General features: G+C 47.6%; 1 protein-coding gene across 2 annotated transcripts in view; it reads right to left on the bottom strand.

The window, feature by feature from the left end:
- KCNJ16 (potassium inwardly rectifying channel subfamily J member 16) overlaps positions 1-19,681 on the bottom strand; it is a 32,654-nt gene that overhangs the window by 10,026 nt on the left and 2,947 nt on the right. The window contains exon 2 of one of the 2 annotated variants that reach the window (XM_086857118.1): positions 10,375-10,482. The exons of the other annotated variant lie outside the window; for it this stretch is intronic. The gene's annotated coding sequence lies outside the window, so the exon portion shown is untranslated. The remainder of the gene's footprint in view (positions 1-10,374; positions 10,483-19,681) is intronic. 2 annotated transcript variants of the gene reach the window in all.

The raw sequence follows: 19,681 nt of genomic DNA, 5'->3' as shown, positions 1-19,681 counted from the left end.
CCAGCATAGCTCTGCAGGCATCACCTGGCAGCTGACACCTGTCCCCTCCAGCCTCCTTTGCACAGAGCCCTTCCAGCAGCAGAAGAAAATATTGCAAGTAAAAGAATCAAAAATCAAAAAGAATAAAATTATTAAAAATACAATATATATATATTAATATCTATATAAAATAAAATAAATAAAACACTGGATGATCTTTAAGGTCCCTTCCAACCCAAACCATTCTGATTCTAACACACCAAACCCAGAGCAAAATCGTACTTATTTCTTAGACTCCTTATTCAATGCCTCCATACGGACAGAGACCTAAAGTATCAATAACAAAGTGTTTGTTGAGCATTTTAAGGACCAGATGAAGACTCCAAAGAGCAGCAGAGCTTTGCAGAGATTTTTGAGTCACGCGATGGTGCCGTGATCCCCACTGGAACAACTCACAGCAACAGATATATTGACATTTAATTCATCTAAGTGAAACCAGATCTGCTTGCAACAAAACCAATAAAAAAATAAAAATAAAGATGAAGGAGTTTGGCCCCTTGAAGCTGGAGAAGACGGACTGGGAGCTGCTCCTTGGTGCCCATTTGGGAGCCACAGGACAGGTTCAAAAGGGAGCAGCTCCCTGCTTCCCACTCCAAGCAATTCCCAAAATCCTGGGAAAGCTGTGAATGTCTCTTTTCATTTATTTCCACTGTGTGCCCTGCATGGCTTCAGCCAGGAGCCAGCAGTGGAAACACTGAAAAACCAGGAGAGATGGAAAGTGCTGGCAACTCCAGGCTCTTGACGGGGCCTCGCTGCCATTCTTTGTCCCAGATGCTTTGGCAGGGGGGAAACCTAAACCTGCTCCCTCTGGAGAGTCTCTTCCCAACCCTCAGCTCCTGCACAGAGGGAACTGGGGCCAGCAGGGCTGGGCACAGCAATCCCAGCTCAGCCTCCCCTCATGGGCTGCCCCAGAACTGGGACTGAACTGGGATGGCCCAGCAGGGAAATGGAGTGACCAGGACACCAGAGGTGACATCCCACACTGGAATGGGGCAGCTGCACCCCCCAGGGCCACTGCCATCCCCTCCTCCTGCAAATTCCTTGTCCTGGCTCTCTTCCCATCAGCTGGTACAGGAAGCCATGGAACAAAAATTTACATTTTGATATTCAGCTGACAGGAGCGAGGAGTCTCCATTTCTGCTCCTGCAGTTTCAATTCTTAAAGCTGCTACAGCTGGGACTCATCCTAGAGCTGAAAATCATGGAATGGTTTGGGTTGGAAAGGACCTTAAAGATCATCTTCTTCCAGCCCCCTGCCACGGGCAAGGACATCTCCCACTGGACCAGGATGCTCCAACCCCCATCCAGCCCAGCCCTGGGCACTTCCAGGGATGGAGCAGCCACACAGGGATGGAACAGCTGGAAAAACAATTTTATATCCAGGCTTCTCCCTTTGGAAATCAGTAACCAAGCTATTCCCTAATCCAGCAGGCCCCTGGGCTTTAATGAAAATGAGCTGTGAGGCAATCAAATCACCAGTGCCAGCACTAATTAGCATTTTGTCCTCCCCTGGGTGTCTGTCCTGATGCCCAGGGAAGCTTCATTCCCACCCTTCTGCAGATTCCACCCCACACTGCCCCTCTTGGAGCTCCCTCAGCCTTCAGAGCCCCAGCAAAATCCCTCGAGGAACTTTTCCCCCTCGCTGGCCAGGAGCAGGAGAACAGTTTGTAGCAGCTCTGAATAGCCGTGATGTAATTAATGAATTAATGTAATCAGCAGGTTGAGTGGCAGGTCAGGAACAATGACAGAACGAGATCAGAGAGTGCTGAGCAGGAATTTAGCGGAGCCAACACCCTCAGCCCCGTTATTTGCTGTTCTGTCCCTTCCCAAAACACAGCAGGTTATTAATAATCTGGGAATCTGGAGCTGGTATTCCAGAAGGAATGGCCAGAATATTCCTCCAGGCTCAGGGACAGCTTCCTTAACGTCAGCCCGAGCAGCTCCGCTTCCTGAGCTCCTCTCCTTCCTGTTTGCTGCTTGTTTGGGGCCAGGAAAGGCCCCACAGCCCCGAGCCACCGCACTTCCAGCTGGGGCTGTTATCCAGGGATATCCCAACATTCCTGGGCAGTTTATCCTGGGATGTTCCAATATTCCTGTGCTTTTATCCAGGCATATTCCAATATTCCTGTGCTTTTATCCAGGAATATTCCAATATTCCTGTGTGTTTTATCCAGAGATATTCCAATATTCCTGTGCCCCTTATCCAGGAATATTCCAATATTCCTGTGCTTTTATCCAGGAATGTTCCAGTATTCCTGTGTGGTTTATTGAGGGATGTTCCAATAGTGGTGTGCCCCTTTTTCAGGGATATTCCAACATTCTGTGCTCCTTTCCAGGAATATTCCAATATTCCTGTGCCCTTTATTCAGGAATATTCCAACATTCTGTGCTCTTTATCCAGGAATATTCCAATATTCCTGTGCTCCTTACCCAGGCATATTCCAACATTCCTGTGCCACTTATCCAGAATATTTTAAAATTCCTGTGTCCCTTATCAAGGAATATTCCAACATTCCTGTGCTCCTTATCCAGGAATACTTCAGTATTCCTGTGCAGTTTATCCAGACATATTCCAACATTCCTGAGCCACTTATCCAGAATATTCCAACATTCCTGTGCCACTTATCCAGAATATTCCAATATTCCTGTGTGTCTTATCCAGGAATATGCCAATATTCCTGTGCTCCTTATCCAGGTCTGCAGATGTGAGAAATGCACATATCCAGAAGTTGCCTTTAACACAAAAATGAAATGTTTGGATGGTTTTGAGGGGGATCTTTGCCCCCTGTGACTCGCACAGAGGCCGATTTGTGCCCCTCCAGGCCGGGGACTGGAGCTGTGTGCCTGCCCCTTGTGTGGAGCCGAGGGAAAAGGAGGGAAGGAGCTCCTGGATGGGAATTCAGCCCGTTCCAAGCTGCTCAGCCAGCCGTGTTTTTCCTGTTTCACTTCTCCAGGCAAACAGTGTGAAGGAGCGAGCAGATCTTATCAGAGCCCGTGTTAACAAAAATACATCAAATAAAAACCTGCTACATTGCAAATGTCAACACTCCACACACACACAAAAAATGATATCTAAACTGCAGTAGGATTGATTTTATTGCCAAAGCAATTCCCAAAGATTGTTTTGAGAGACAACTTTGCTGTTTGGCCTCACAGGTGCTGTGAGGCTGTGAAATAAATGCGTCTCTCATTTATTCCACATTACCTTCACAGGGGTGCTGTCACCAGAGACAGGAGCGTGGCAAAAGGAATTTCACCCTCTGGTTTGAAATTTACTGCCATTGTCCCCTGATTCACTCCAGGTTAGCTGGGAGTGGGATAAATTATCGGCCATCAAAATTAAATTAAATTCAGGAGTGATGAACACAGGCTCAGCGGGAGATTTATCCTATTTTGTACCCTCTTTGTTTTCCTAGGTGGTTTTTACTCCTGTTCCCACTGAATAAAATGGAATTACAGCATCACTTGCTCCTGCTCAGAGCCAGAGGCCTTCCAAATTCACAGAAATCCGAAGGTGATTAATGAAACCCCAAATCACTGCCAAGGCCTGCCCCAAATCACGAGCTCAGGCTCATTCCTCCTCTGGAACATTCCGTATGGTGTAAGCTCTGTCACCTCGGGATGAGAGGATCTTCAGGAAGTGAAGGCTTTGAAGAACATAAAGTGGTGTTTCCCACAGGAAAAAAAAACCCAACAAACCAAAAAACATCACTTGGTGTTTTGGGAGCAACCGCAAGGCTGATCATGGGAGGGAAAGAAAGTGCGGATTAAAGAGAATGAAAAAGTGACCTCAGAGGTGCTGGAGCAATGCCAGGAGTGCTGGAACAAAGGGAAAGCCATGTGAGAGCAACACTGGCCTGAAATATCCCTGAGGATGAGCCTCCAGCCCATCCCAACCTGAGAAACATCCCTGAGGATGAGCTGATGCCTTTTGGGCTACCTAAACCCAGAGGCCAGGCAAAGTTAAGGGAATAAAAAGCAGTTCTGTTTATGGAAGGGCCTTCAGGGACATTTCGGGCAGATGAAGCCCACCCAAAATGGATGAGGGCTCACGGCTTTCACACTTTTATAAGCTGGGTCCATTTCCATCCTGGGGGTTCATCTTCCAATTCCAGCTCCAGGGAATGAAGTAATTTCCCCCAAGTTTGCTGCCCCCAACTCCCTTTTGTTTGCATCTCTCGGGGCCTGAGTGAGGTGTCCTTGATTGCCAGGCCTGGAGAGGAATTGCTGTGTCTGAGCCCAATGGGGAAGCAGCAGCTGGCACTGTGTGTGGAGTTTGGAGTTATCCACTGAAGAGCTGCAGGATCACAAATAGATGGGAAACACAAAAGATGAAACATCAGAGCCTCCAGCCCATCCCAGTGCTGCAGGATGGAGCCGTGTCCCTGCTGGACTCTGCTCCTGGTGTCTGCAGGAGCTGCCAGGGGCTCCAGCCACGCCGTGACGTGTGCTGATAATTATGATCTTATGCCATCGATTTGCTCTCAGGGTGTTTTTCCAATCAGGCTCGGAGATCTCTTTGTTCTGCCGTGTAAAACCCGGCTTTGAGGTCACTCCTCGCCTTCCACACCCTTGACTGTTTATGGACACAAAGCTCTGAGCCCATTTCCCACTGAGGAAGACAAGAAACAGGTTGTGTCATTGTCTGGCTCAATTGTTCTCCAGGACTAATTCCAAGGAGAGGAACAGCTCACCAGCTTGGGGCTTTATTGTTGTAAAAGCCTCCTATCAACAATGAGAGGATGTGCAGGGTACCAGCTGTGAGACTGAGGGGAAAAAATCTGCTTTTCATATTGAAAATGAATGGGAACCACCTCCATTGATTGGAAAGGAAAACTGGTACAAGGTTCAAGGGCCACCTCCTTCAAATGAGTGCTAAAGGCCGTTTCTGATGCCACCAAAACATCAGCTCTGGGTTTCTGTGTGTGGCAGAGGCCTGTAGGGACATCCCAAGGGATGCCAGCTTTACTGTGCTTTAGGTTCAGGGTGGTGGGGACAGATTTTGCCAGCCTAACCTGCATCTCCTTAAAGCTGCAGGCAGCACATCCTCCTGTCCTGGTCCTGGGCATCGTATCCATTTAGACAGAACTCTGGGATCTCCCAGAATAAAAGGATCCTTATTGCAGGAGTTGGAAAAGCATCAGGAGGGATGAAATATTTCCCCTCCACACCAAACAGGGAACCTTTTCTTCCAGCACTGCTTTAGGACTTGTCTGTCAGCAAATGCAATCAGCTTTAAGAGCCTGAATTACCACGCTGGAAATGACTGGGAATTGTTTTGGTGATATAAAACCCGGGAAGCGAGCAAGTTCTCCGGCAGATTTGGGCCAGCTCGCTCAGCAGCCGGCAGGAAGGAGCCTTTGGTTCTCAGAATCGTTCCTGGTGTCCAGGACAGCCACTCATCAGGGCTCTGTGCAGGGAGCTTGGCTTTCACTGCCTTGGAAGATATTCCTCCCACCCCACTGGGACACAGGGGCTCCGGCTGATCCAGAAAACAAAATGGTTAACGGCGTTTTCCCGAGTTTTTCCAGCCAGCAGGTTTGAGGTCTGTGACAAGCCGAAGAATTTGCAGGAATGGTGTCAATCTGATGTCACAGAGGCAATAAATCCTATTGTGCTGGATTACATTCTGCCCATTAAAACTGCTCTGACCCATTGTCATCCAAGTGGAACCACATTCCACTGGCTGCTCCAAAGGTTCTGATTTCACTCCCGATTGTTGCCAGGGCAACTGCACCTCCATCCAAAACTGCCTCACCAACCACTGAACTCCTGAACAGACTGCAGATAAAGCAAAGCACTAATTACTTATTCCCACTGAAAAAGTCCAAATCAAACCTTTCTGAGGCCTGAATAGCAGAAACTCGAAGGAGTTGCTGGAGGGTTACTTGGGGTTTTTTTTGCATGAGGCACCAATTGCCTCATTTATTTTTTTGTGGAATAACTGGTTGTGGTGACAAAATACCATGAAAATATTAATATTCTAAAGTCTATCCAGAGCAAGAGTGCACTGGAAATCTCACCACAGGCCGCTCCTGGAAAGTGTCCTCACTCAGTTGTGGAAAACTGAAAGGATTTTCATGAATAGTCAAACAGCTGCTGAAGGCTCGTGAGTGGAAATAGAAATATCTGAATTTCCCCGTTGAGATTTCTGGTGGAAAGTGGCCTGTGTTTTACGGCCTCTGCTTTTATGAAGTGAATATCATCTCCGTGGCTCAGATTTGTCCTAATCTATCTCTGAGTGGGACAAAGCCAGGTAGGAAATTGCTCTTTCTCCCAGGGCTGCTGGGAATCAGCATTTCCTGGAGAGCAGAAGGGGCCACTTGGCCATCCAAAACCGAGTCCAAAGTCAGGAGTGAGCAGGGCCAGGTGATGCAGGTTCTAAACAGTTCTAAACCACTCCTAAACACTGCCCTGATGTTGAAATGCACAAAATTTGGTTCCAATTTGAAACCAGATTGGGAGAGAATATTTTAAAAGGAGCTGGAGGTGTTTTGTGAAGTTGTCTCAGGAATGGAGATGCCTTTATTAAACATGGAAATTTTCCAGTGGTTTTCCATTAAAATTTTACTCTTTTATCCTTTCACACTCCTCTGTGAGCCCATCGTGGTTTTCCCTTGAAGAAAAATTGTCTGAATAAAATGTTTGTTCACCAAATTTACCTTTTTTTTTTCCTGTTTTTTTCAGTTTGTTTGCCAGACCGTTGATTTTTATCAAATGTCAGTCTTTAGATCTTCTCTGGGAAATGTTGAGCCACTGTCCTGTACCATGACAGCAAGGAGAACCCCAAAATTCAATGTTTCCTCTGCTGTATCTTTCCAGAGGAAATGAAGGGCTGGAACCCTCTCCACCCCAGCACGTCAGCACAAAAAGCAGCTGAGGAGCTGGAGATTGTCCTCCCCTGCGTGCACCCTCAGAACATGAATTTATCTGCTTAGAAAAGAGGAACCAAGGATGGAATCATGGCTGGAAAGCGCAAGAAACGAGCAGTTCCTCGTGAGATGCAGCACAGCCATTTCTCCAGTTCCAGCTCTGCCTCCTGCCAGACAGGACAGACAAATCCTCTTTTTACAGCTGAAGATGGAAAGATGAAGAATGAAATCAAGCCCTTAGCCCGGTTTAAAAGCAGGCAGAAATGTGGGGTGGAATTTGCTTGTGTTTATCACGTGGAGGGTTAATTGCACAATCAATTCCTGCAAAGGGCGCTCCCTTCCCAAACCTCTCACCAAAACCTCGGGGTGGGAATATTGGGCAAGAAAGGCGACAAACGACAGAAAAAGGGGCAGAGCATCAGGCAATCTCCGGAATTTCAGCCACACCAGGGAACACTGAGGTGAGGGAGAAGCATCCTGGTGAAAGGCTTACCTTAAAAAAATCGAAACCCCCCCTAAAACATATCCCATAAACCCAAATGAAACCCATCTGAGAGAAAACACCGTAAGATAAAAAGATATCTTGCTATTCATTCAAGCCTCTGGTTTACAAGGTCTATAAAATGATATATGCAATCTACCATATATGTGCATTCTAGCGTATTCCACCTTAACAAATTGTTAAAAATTAAGAAAATAAAAGTGATTTATACCTTAAATTATTATGGCACCACATTTTATATTTATGCCATGTATTTTTATGGCATCATAAAAGTCCTTATCAGATACTGAAACAAAAGCCCTTTATCCCTTAACCGTATCGAGCTCTTCATTTTAAAAGCGAGGTGAGGAAAAAGTGAGGCGAAAGGCAGAAACTTTCTGAGTGTGTTTTCCTCCTGACCTTTCCACTGCTCAGAACCTCTGCTGGCAGAGGGGCGGCTCAGATTTCGACCTTTTTTTTGTCTGGGAACGCGTTTTTTGCTAAAGTTTTAGTTCTTTGGGAGAAGCTCCCCAAAACCAATGAGCGCTCCATCAGTCCCTGCTCCTTCTGCCTCCTTCTGCAGTGACAGGCTCAGGAATCCCGGGGAGCTCCTGGATGCTAAATTCTGACACTTCCAGCACAGAGCTGCTGCCACACTAATGAAGCCCATCTAAAATACGGATTGCCCGGGTAGAAGCTGAATTTAGCGAGTTTGCAGCCGGTTAACTGAGATTGATCAGCCGGCATTTGCTGAGCGCTGCCAAGCCATCCAATAAAGCCTGGGTTTGTCAGGAATGGATGGGCTGTCCCAGCTCGGCTGATTTAGCAGCCCCCATCTCGTTATCTCACTGCATTCACACCTTTTCCAGAGCAGGAATCAGGAGAATGCTCCAGAATGTCTGCTCTGGTTTCACAAAAGCCCAGGAGCATCGTGGAGTGTGGAGTGGGGGAGAAGAGAAAAGAGAAAAGAGAGAAGAGAAAAGAGAAAAGAGAAAAGAGAAAAGAGGAAAGAGGAAAGAGAAAAGAGAAAAGAGAGAAGAGAAAAGAGAAAAGAGAAAAGAGAAAAGAGGAAAGAGGAAAGAGGAAAGAGAAAAGAGAAAAGAGAAAAAAGAGAAGAGAAAAGAGAAAAGAGAAAAGAGAAAAGAGAAAAGAGAAAAGAGAAAAGAGGAAAGAGGAAAGAGGAAAGAAAAAAGAAAAAAGAGAAAAGAGAAAAGAGAAAAAAGAAAAGAGAAAAGAGAAAAGAGGAAAGAGGAAAGAGGAAAGAGGAAAGAGAAAAGAGAAAAGAGAAAAGAGAAAAGAGAAAAAAGAGTAAAGAGAAAAGAGAAAAGAGAAAAGAGAAAAGAGAAAAAAGAGAAGATGCACAAGTGCTGTGAGATTCATTAGTGAAGTCTTTGCAGATCAGGAAATCCAATTTTCCTCCTGTCCTTCTTTCAGTGACTAATTTCTCTTACTGTAACAAGGAGTAAAAAAGTTTATCTCCACCAAAATTTAAATATTCACTTCCTCTTCTCCACCCACTACATTAACTCGGAAAAGCACTTCCCTCTCCATGCCAGCTTGTGAACAAGAAAACTCACAACAATACTACAGAGAACACTCTAAAATAAGGTTTTTCTATTTATTAAATGTTTATAATCACACTCTGCATCACCATCCCCTCAGGGAATGAGTCAGGGCTCCCAGGAGAGGAGAGGATCCCAGGGGAAAGGGAAAATGATGGAACACCAGGACTTTGCAGAGGTTTTTTATCTGGACAGATAAAATCTGGATCCCCTCTGGATTTCCAGGCTTGTGGTGGCCACTGCCTGGAAAAGAGCTTTGATCCACAGCACAGGCAGGAGGATTTGAGGAAGTTCAACAGAAGGAAGATGCAGAAGCCAGGAGTGTGTAACCAAAGCCCTGGCAAAGGCATTCCAGGGCTCTGAGAGGCAGCAGCACTGTCTGTCCCTGGCTCCTTGTGGCTCTGTGTGCCAGGTGAGCTGCTGGGGACAGCTCCACAGGAGTGAACAGCCCAGGGACACAGCGAGGAGAGCAAACCCTGCCCACCCAGGATCCAGGGAGGCAAATCCTCCCTCCTTGGGGAGGTGGGACCTCCCCAGGCCCTCAGAAAGGCATCACAGAGTTTGACAGCTTAAAATGTTTGCTCGGGGATATAGAAATAGAGGGATTTCTAAGGGGGATGAGCAGGATTCTTGCTTTCTCACCTTTTTTTTGGTGGGTTTTCATGGCATAGGAGAGGGCAACATCTCTCGGCAGGCTCCTTGCCCAGCCCCATCAGTGCCCGGCTGACACAGGCGCTCACACGGACACTCAGACCCAGCAAGCTGTGTCTATTCCTGCTCCCAGCTGTCCCAGCAAAGCCCGAGAGGCTCCCCAGGCAGGGTGATCGCTGTGACTCATTGCAGCCAGCCTTTCTCACACTCTGCGAGCCGCAATCTGCTCGGGGGGAGCTGGGAGCGCCTGTGCTGCTCTGCCCTGCTGCCTCTGGAACCCTCTGGAGATGCTGAGCCCCTCCAGGAGGGACAGAAAGGACAGAAGGGAAGGGAGGAGATGCCAGATGGGGCTCTGGGTGGTCCCACAGCCCATCCCCAGCAGGGCCAGGTGCTGCAGGAGAAGGTGACAGAGCAGCTCTGGAAGGATTTCCCTCCTCTCTGACAAGTTCTCACCCTGATCTGCGGTAATTAGAGCCCGGCTCAGCCCTGCAATTACACAGCTTAGCACCCTCCCTAAGCACGGGATCCAACAAGCTCTGCCTCTCTTTAATATTCAAATTAAGGCGAATTCCAGCCGCACAAACCGTGTTTCCAAACAACAGCGAGCGAGCTCCAGGTTCCACTCCAAACACCCCTCCAGCTGAACAGGAGCAGTTCATCCCCACCCGGGCTGCCCACTTGGTTTAAAGCTCTCTAAGGCAACAGAATTTCTGTTTTCGTGTACAAACACAGAGGAAAAAGCAATTAGGGAAGTTGGAAATGGGCTTTACCTTAATGTCCCGCTGAGGTTTGAAAGAATCTCTGCTTCACTCCCTCTTTTCTTTTGCTCTGTCTCTCTCCCTCTCTTCTTGCATGGCTGGACTGACAGGTTGGCAGAGCTGAGAACGACAGGTTGGGTTTGTTTTTTTAGACACAACTCCTCCCCCTCTCAAAGAGAAGGGAAAAAAAAAAAGAGAAAAAAAAAAGAAAGAAAAAAGCAAGACTGTTTGGGAAAAGTTCACAGAAAATCCAGTCCTTTCAGCACACTGGAACTGGTGAGAAAAATGCTACTTTGGGGAGCCCAGCAGTTTCCTGATTGTTTTTCTCAAAAAGGCTCAAGGTCCGCTTTGCAATAAGTGTGAAGCAACCAAAGGATTTACACCAGGACCCCAAACCTTCCCCATTTCCCTGATAAACTGCTCCAGAGGTAATTCCAGCCCCTTCAGAGCAGCCTTGGCTGTTGAAAAAGTGGCTTTTAGCAGGCAGCACAGACACCTTTGGGCCTTGGATTTTCTCCTTGCATCCCATCACCAGTCTGTGCAATAAATGTCACCAAGAGATGGCTGAATTCCTCATTTTTCCCCTCAGAAACCCGTGCTGCTGCTAACCTGCCCTCACAGCGGGTTATTTTAAATTCCTGCTTTGCTCCATGCTCTGAATTGGTTGCACAGGGACCAGCTCAGCTCTGTCCCTGTCACCTGAGGGGATCCCAGAGAGCCGAGGGAGGTTTTTAACAGGTCACAGTGACCACAAAAATGAGGTCAGTGTAAAAAGCTTCCACTTCCACGGGCCTTTCCAGGTGTTCTGGCTCAGGTGGACAAAACCCATCCCTGGGAATGTTCTACTGTTTTTAGAACCAAGATGCAAACACTGATTTTACCCCGGGTTTATCAATAAATTCTGAACTTGGGATGTGTCAAATGAATTCAGTGCTGCTGGTGCCTGTGTCCTCCTGGCCATGCAGCTTTGCTCCTGGCAGCCCTTGGCATGAGTTTTTGCTAATAAATGCCAGGAAAGAGCAGCCAAGAGGCTGGGGGCTGTGATGAAACAACTTCCACCCTCCCACTGCCCTGCAGCCTCCAACAGAACTGACAGCCAGTCTCTTTCAGTCTCTAAAGCTTTTTTAAGTTGGTGGTTTGGGCAAAATCTGCAATTTCCAGGCCTGTTCTCTGCAGAGTCGCTGCCTCTTCCCTACCCATCAAACAGAAAAACAAATATTCAATAGGCTAATGGCTGTCATCTGCAGGAATCTGCATCCCAGACTCCTTGGATAGAGCCCCCCATCCTCTGGGACATGCACCTGGGCTGGGACAATGAGGGTTCAGAGGATTCCTTTACCTGGGTCACTGGTGTCACTCTGTGCTGAGCACCAGCAGCTCTGCAAAGCCAAAAGGGCTCCAAAACTCTTGGGGGGGAAAAAAACCCCAACCCAGTTTGATTTAAGATTACAGCCAGATGAATTAGAGGTGAAACCAGCAGGTCTCACACAGAGGCAGCGTGACATCCCATCCAAAAATGCCTCTTTGCAAGCTCAGCTTTACCTCCTGTGCCAGGGGAGGGCCACATCCATCTCCTCCATCTATTCCTGGAGTGGTTTCCAGCCCTCCTGCAGAACACACTCACACCCTGCCCCTCTCAGCAGGCAGCTGGGCTCAGCTGGGCTCAGCTCCCACTCCAGATCAGGGAGAGACGCAGCAGAAAGCTCAGAATTCCCTCCTGCCAAGGAGACAGCTCCCCAAACCCGGACATAAAGTTCAGCGCTGATGGATCATGTCTGGAGGCACCACTGCCTGCTGGGGGGAGTGAGGAACTGTTCTTCAGGTTACAGCAGGGTCACAGCCTGCAGCTTTCTGCCCGAATTTCCAGTGCAGGTGCACGGGGATAAGAATTCAGCAGCGTTAAGCACAAGCCAGGGGCAGCACTGCTGTGTCAAAGGTGGATTTCCCAGCAGAAATCCAACCAAACTGGCTCTGCTTCGGGTTTTTATCAGTCCTCCCTCCTCAGCTGCATGAGGTTGGAGATCCAGACTCTTCAAAAAGATTTGCAGCTTGAAGAATCTTTTAGATCTTTTAGCAGAGGGGTTTATTCTCTTTATTGGTTCATGTTTCTTGCCATGGCACCAAGAAATCACCAAAAACATGCTTGGCATGATGCTCTTGCTTTACCTCTGGCATTTTCAACCCACATGGGTGTCCTGGAGAGGGAGGGAAGCTGAAGAGCATCACAAGGAGAGGGAAATCTCCAATCTCCATCTGCAGCTTCCAGCCCAATCCCAGTCCAGCCCTGGAGTGGGACAGGTTTTTGTCAAGGTTGTGTCTGCTAAGGGTGAATTAAAGCCAGGAGCCCTCAGTTCTCAGCAAACACAGTTGCTATAAGAGCTGAAAAACAGTCAATAAATCCACTTCAATTAAGCACTGCGGTGAGGTCAGATTTCTTGTTTTTCCTGTTTCACCAGCAAGTTTCAAGACAGCCTCATAATGAACCCTGGGAGCACAGCTCGTTACAGCATCAGAAAAGTTGCAAAATTGCACCCAAGTTTGGGTTGTTGTGTTCTGGTAGCTACACTCCCTGAAGGGGAAAAGAATCAAAGAGGAAGGAGCGTGTCTCATAAGGTAGGAACTTAATCCCAAATGCCTTGGTGCCAATGAGGAGATTCCCATGGTTTCAGTGGGTTGGGGATCAATACTAATGTGTGGAAAAATTAAATGACTCAAACTGCTGCTTGCAAAGAGGTGACAGTGGAAAAGCAGTGAAACAAACAACAAAGGGAATAAAAAGTTAGCTCATGCACCAGTCCAAAAGTGGAGAGGATGGGAATGGGATGTGTTTTTGTGGTTACCTGGTGGAGTGTGGGTGAAAGGAAAGGTTTATTTTTTCCTGTTGTGTGACTCTAATCTTTTTACCATGCATGATCCCTCTCTTGGTGCCACTTACTCGAGGTGTGATGAAGGGAATGCAGGCAGTAGCTGTGCCTACAGACCAGCAATGGCTACAAAAACAATTGCAAAACCAAAAAAGAGCCAGGAACAGGGAGTAAAGTCAGTGATAACTAAGGTTTGTAAAGACAATTATTGAGAAAATAAAAAAGAAGAGGGATTGAAAGGAATGGGAAGGAGCTGACTTCACAGACAAACTGTGGGCCTGGTGGATAAGATGTGGAGAAGTGAAAGAAGCAATGGGGGGAACCATAAATTCCATAGGAATTCCACATTCTGTTACTCCCTCCAAGCTGTGGATTTAGAGAAAAAGAAGAGAGACACAAGGGAAAACAAAAAACGGGGGGTATAGATCAGAAGGGGGTATGAGAGGTTTTGGGAAGTCTGTACCTTTCAAGTACCTCAGCCAATGGAGAAGGAGAGAGGGAAATGTGGTCAGGAAATTGGGATAAAAAGGAGGCTGCATCCTCTTAAAATTTTGGGAGTCCCCATGGGGAGTGCCCCATGGCCTCTCCCTTTATTGGAGCAAAGTTCCAGGACTCCTCTGTCTCCTTTTTGGACATAAACCTCTGGTGTTTGTGGGTTCATTTTCCTGACACTGAGATAAATCCCGTGTTTTGACATCAGGCTGGTGTTCCCCACTGATTTCCAAGTGGATTTGTGTTCCCTGATCCCCTGTCCTGCCTTGCAAACCCCTCCCTCGATGCCTGCAGACGTCCCTTGTCCCTCCCAGCTCAGCAGACCCTGGAGCCATCCGTGTAGTGCAGAAGAGAAAAAAAACCACATTTCAATCCCCAGCTTTTCATCCTTGGAGATCCTCCATCCACCCTGCAGTGGCCACTGCTCCCAATCCACCACCTCAAACCCCAGCAAACACGTGCAGAACCCGTTCTGCAGCCTGGCTGGGGCTGTTGCTCGAAGTTTCCGCCCATTCCCAGCTCAAACTCTCTTTTAATTCCATAAAAACGGCAGGTGCTGGATGTTTGATCGGGCAGGGAGGAGGTCCCTGCAGGGAAGAGCAGCTCAGGGGACCTTCAGTGCTTGCAGAGTGGTGGTCCCGTGAAAATCAGCACAAAAGTCTCTGTTTGGGGGCTGTCACAGAGCCCCTGGCACACCAAGAGGTTGTTCAGGGTGTTGGGAAGGACAGGAGAGCTCCAGTCCTTTTCCATGTGAGCAGGGACTGAATAATTCACCAAGAAATCAGCTGGCCAGTGTGGAAATAATTTGAAATTAACCGAGCCCTTAGGTATTACATTAACTGGATCTCTAGGGAAGGATGTGGATTACTGCAGCTGAATAGAACCCTTATTTATCAGATGGAAAAGGTTAATGTCATTTCCTTTCCTTTCCTCCATGGTTTTCCTCACCACATCCCCGTTCCTGGCGAGCAGGAGGTGCAGACAGTGTAAGAACATGTGCTTGATTGTTTAAATCACCAGAGCTGTTACTTGGGCCAGGGAGGGGAGTAAGAAATTAAGATTTCTGCTGGTTTCCTGGGGAGAATTACAGGGCTAGGAAACATAAAACACGGAGGAAAGGAAAGGAAATGGGTTTTGGAGCACCTGGGCTTTGATTTGACATCCAAGAGTCCTCACTCAAGGAGGGAGTTTGTGCATTCTCATCTACCCTGGTGCCTAATGGGGACCAGGATCAAACAAATCTAATATTCTCATTCCATATTTTATAAAGCAGGAGTGCATTAAGAAAGGTCATTTTTTTTAATTCCCTAATGAAGTTTGAATACAGTTAAATTAAGTTCTACTAATAAAGAGTCTATGCTTTTTTTTTTTTCTAATTTTCCTCTGGAGTCTCTAGAGCTGTTGACCTAAAGATAAATATCAGAGCAGTTCAGCTATCTATTATGTGCTCTGCTAATGATGTCAACAAGTTAATTCTAATGTCAACTGGGGAGAAAATTTCCATGTCAGGACTGAGCTTGGGCTAAGAGGAAACAAAAAGCTCTTTTTGTGGTAAAAATCTCAAGACACCCAGGTTGGTTTCCCTGTCTCTGGCACAGGGATAATCCAGGTAGGGATATTCCCCTTCTGCAGTAACTAAGATGGACCTAAACCATGCTGAATTTAGAACTTCAAGAGAAGGATAAATGTTTCTGACTATTTTGGAACGTCAGGATTCCAGGTGCTGGCTCCTGTCTGTCCACGAAGATGGATGAGTGTGGCATTGGGATTTGGCTGCTGACCACAGCTCTTCTTCCCCCCGAGGTCTGCAGGTGCTCACTGGGCACCTCCTGCACGTTTCTGCTTGCCTTGCCAGAGCTCAGAGCTGCTCTGGGCTCCTCACCACCCTCTGGTTTTCCAAAGTTTTTAATTCCTTTCCTTAATTCCAGCTAGGTCCCATAAAGAGGCACCTGAATGCAGCTGTTGGTCTCCCTGACTGCACAAGATGTGAAACCACCTCCCAGTTTCCAGCTCCAGCCCCAAGCTGGACAAACCTCAGGCACTCTCCTTTCCTGTCTCCACATCCCATGGAAAGCAATCCAGACTGAAGGGACAGCGAGGGCCAGGACTCCTGAGTGATCCTGAGGTTGCTTTCCTGGCCCCAGCTTTCCATCCCTGACCTGAGTCAGTGGCTTTACCTTGCAGAGGTGCCTTGAGGACAAAAATTCCATATTTCAGGGCACAGCAGCAGGGCTGGCTAATTCCAGCTCTGAAGGCAACGGGGACAGAGATGCCCATTGACTCATGTGGGATTTGCAATGAGCCCTTATTCATTTTACATTGGTCCCGAGCAGCCATCTGAGGATAGCAGGGACTGACTCTTAATTCCTCAGCGGGTAAACAATCAGCATCCCACTTAGAATGGAGTCAATTAATGGATGTAGCCAAGGCAACCCTTTGGTGGCTCCTGAGTTGGCTTCATGGGCTATTTGCAGGCTATGAAAAGACCTGAGTGCATCTGCTCTCATTTTTTTTTCTGCTTGTCCATAAAGGAAAAGCTTTCCTGGACAACCAGGCAGTGAGGATAAAGCAAATAGCCTTTCCCAGAAAGCCAACCTTGACTTTGTTATAATTGCTGTGTAAATATAATCCCACTCATCAATTAAATGCTGCTCTCCAGGGCTGGAACATTATCCATGTTCATGGGGATGGAATCCCTGTCAATTCGCTCAGCTAACTCCATATTCATGGGCTTTAGCTTTGGGAAAGAGAATGTGATTGCTTGAATAAATTCAGCCGCCACCTCCAGCACCCCTGGATCAGCTGGCAAGCGTCAGTCTGGCTGGAAGAGGGGCTCAGAAATAAATTGCCATGGAAATCCTAAATATTCTGCCCTCAGCAGGGGGATTCAGATAGGATAGTTGATAAATAGAAATAACTCAGCCCTTGCCAACCCCTGTGCTGACCCCTTGGTCCTACAGGTGTTACCGAGAATCAGAAATTTGGGGCTTTTTTTTCAAAAGTGTTTGAGTAAGAAAAGTTCTGGATTTTCACCAGCATTCACAATTCCAGGTCCAGTATTCCTTGCAGATCTCTCCCAGAGCCTCCCACTGCCTATGCACGGCCTCTCCAGTGGGGTTCCATGGTTTTTGAGCTTTCTGGATGCAGCCAGTTCCAGAGGCCAGAGGGCAATTGCTAATGGGCTCTGCCCACAGAGCTGTTGCTGCTCAGCAGCAGCCCTTGCCCTGGGGGTGACCTGTGCTCCCTGTCCCTGCCCAGCCTGGGGCCAGCCAGCACCTGACCCCTGCTTTATGGTCCTTGTTCTGTGTGACTGAACATTCCTAATAATTCAGAACGGCTCCGTGGCTCTGCTGTTTCCCCAGCACGGTTGCAAACTTTACAACCCCAAATACAACCTGGGAATGGATTTCCCTCTCGGGCAGGATCCAGCAGCTGTTCAACAACAGCCAGCACCCCCCTGCAGCAGTTTAGCACCAGGCCTGACGTGTGTCCTGCCTCATTAGGCTGAGGAAATTCAGGCTGGAGACAAATCCTGGCCCTGTGCAGGCAAAGCAGCGCAAGAGCTCAGTACTGGGGGCATTAAACACTGCTGGTGTTTAAAATCTCAGTCTGTTTCACAAGGGAGGAGAAACAGTTCCATGGAACACAGTGGAGGTTGTCTATGGACTTTGGGGTGCTGGAGTGACCCCAAAGGAGAACAATTGAGGTAGAAAGGGTCTGGAGCACCAGGAGCAGCTGAGAGAGCTGGGAAAGGGGCTCAGCATGGGGAAAAGTTGGCTGTGCACAACTCCCTGACAGGAGCGTGGAGAGAGGTGGGGTCTGTCCCTTCTCCCAAGCAACAAGTGATAGGACAAGAGGAAACAGCCTCAAGTTGTACCAGTGGAGGTTTAGGTTGGATATCAGGAAGAATTTCTAGCCAGAAAAGGCTGCCCAGCCCTGGCACAGCTGCCCAGGGCAGTGGTGGAGTGCCCATCCCTGGAGGGATTCAGAAGTTGTGTAGATGTGGCACTTGGACATGGGGCAGTGGATTTGGCCGTGCTGGGTTAATGGTTGGACTCAGAGAGTTCAGAGGTCTTTTCCAACCTCAACACTCCTGTCCCTCAATCCTAAAACCAACTTTGGGGCAGGAATATTGCTTTGAACAACTTTTCTTCCAGACAGCGGTGTTGGAGCACTTGGACACTGCTTCCCTTTGTGGAAAATCATTGGAAAATAGGGGTCAGGAGGTGGGGGTCGGGGTCAGGTGTGGGTCAGGTGTGTGTTGGACATGGGATGGACACGGGATGGACATGGATCAGACATGGGATGGGTGGAGTTGGACACGGTTTTGGTGAGGTCACACACGGTTTGGGTGGGGTCACACACGGTTTGGGTGTGGTTTGGGTGTGGTCACACACAGTTTGGGTGTGGTCATACACGGTTTGGGTGTGGTCAGCACGGTTTGGGTGTGGTCACGCACGGTTTGGGTGTGGTCACAGGGATGGGTGGGGTCACACATGGTTTGGGTGGGGTCACACACGGTTTGGGTGTGGTTTGGGTGTGGTCACGCACGGTTTGGGTGGGGTCAGACACAGTTTGGGTGTGGTTTGGGTGTGGTCACACACGGTTTGGGTGGGGTCACACACGGTTTGGGTGTGGTTTGGGTGTGGTTTGGGTGTGGTCACACACGGTTTGGGTGTGGTCAGACACAGTTTGGGTGTGGTCAGACACAGTTTGGGTGCGGACAGACCGGCGCTATCCCTTCAGCACCACAGCAGCTCCGGCAGCGCTGGAAGGGAAACCCCCGACATCCCCCGGCCCCAGCGGGACGAGCTCAATCCTCCCCCGTGCAGAGCAAAATAAAAAAAGAAAAAGCCCTTCTGGTGGTTTAGGTTTCATAGGGGTTTGTGCTGGAAAACAAATTAACCTAAGAGGATTTGGGAAATTCGAGCTGGGAACAAAAGACAAGGTGGAAGTGTCTGAGTTTTGAAAATGTGCCCAAGGCCCTGACCGGCAAATCCTTTCTCAGAATGCTCTTGCTGAGCCCTTTCAGCACTAAAGGAATACAGAGAAAATGTGCTTTTTGTTTTTTCTGCAGAAAAGATTACCTGGAAATTATTTTCAGTAAGATATTGGTTGTGCTTTCTCCTCTTCTCAAAAAAATGTTTCTGTTCATGGAATTATATCAGAAGAAAACTTTGCAGCCACTAAATCTGTGGATCTGATCTGGTAATTTAATAAAACCATCATTTGGTTTAATGAAGGTTGGAATTAATTAGTCCAAGACATATCTCTTAAACATTAATAATTAATCTTGGGCTGAGGCTGTTTCATAGAATCATGGAATGGTTTGGGTTGGAAGGGACCTTAAAGTTCATCCCATGGAGAGAGTGGTGGAAGAGTTTACTTAAAGGACTGGATTTCTCTTCCTCCAATCGTTTGTCATTTACTTTTGGCAACTTTCAAGTCTTTGCGCTGAACAAAGCAAAGAATTGTGCAGAGTAGATTGAGAATTTAAAAAAAATTCTTCATCAAGAAGGGCTGAGAAGCAGGAGCAAGAAAATGTTCTTACCAGACAAAGCTCCCTTGCATCATGTGCACAAAAACTCAGCATTTCATGTGCTACAATCCCATCTTTGTGCACTTTAAAAAACTCCGTTTTAGAGATCTCTAAATGATATTTCAGTGACAGACCAGTGCTGTGTATTCTGTGCATTGCAGTGCCTTTCAAAGGGATGTGAGACAATCTTATCTGCATCAATAGTTTGTGTTTCGTCTATTTTGCGTTTCCAAATATAAGAATAATTTAATGCTTTGTTGGTTTAGTGATGGGATCTGATTTGGGTTATCAAAGGAAGTGTTGTAAAAGCCTTGGGTGCCCTTCCTGAATGCTCCAACCATCGCTGTCTCCTCACCCAGGTGTTCTCAGCCACAGCCTGCCCTTGGTTCCACAGCTATGAAAGCAAAGAGACACAGCTCAGACT

Source organism: Cyanistes caeruleus, chromosome 19 (genome assembly GCF_971803275.1).
Source record: "Cyanistes caeruleus chromosome 19, bCyaCae1.hap1.1, whole genome shotgun sequence".
Taxonomy (NCBI): domain Eukaryota; kingdom Metazoa; phylum Chordata; class Aves; order Passeriformes; family Paridae; genus Cyanistes; species Cyanistes caeruleus.
The sequence above is the reverse complement of the archived record's forward strand: the minus strand, read 5'-3'. Positions and strand labels throughout refer to the sequence as shown.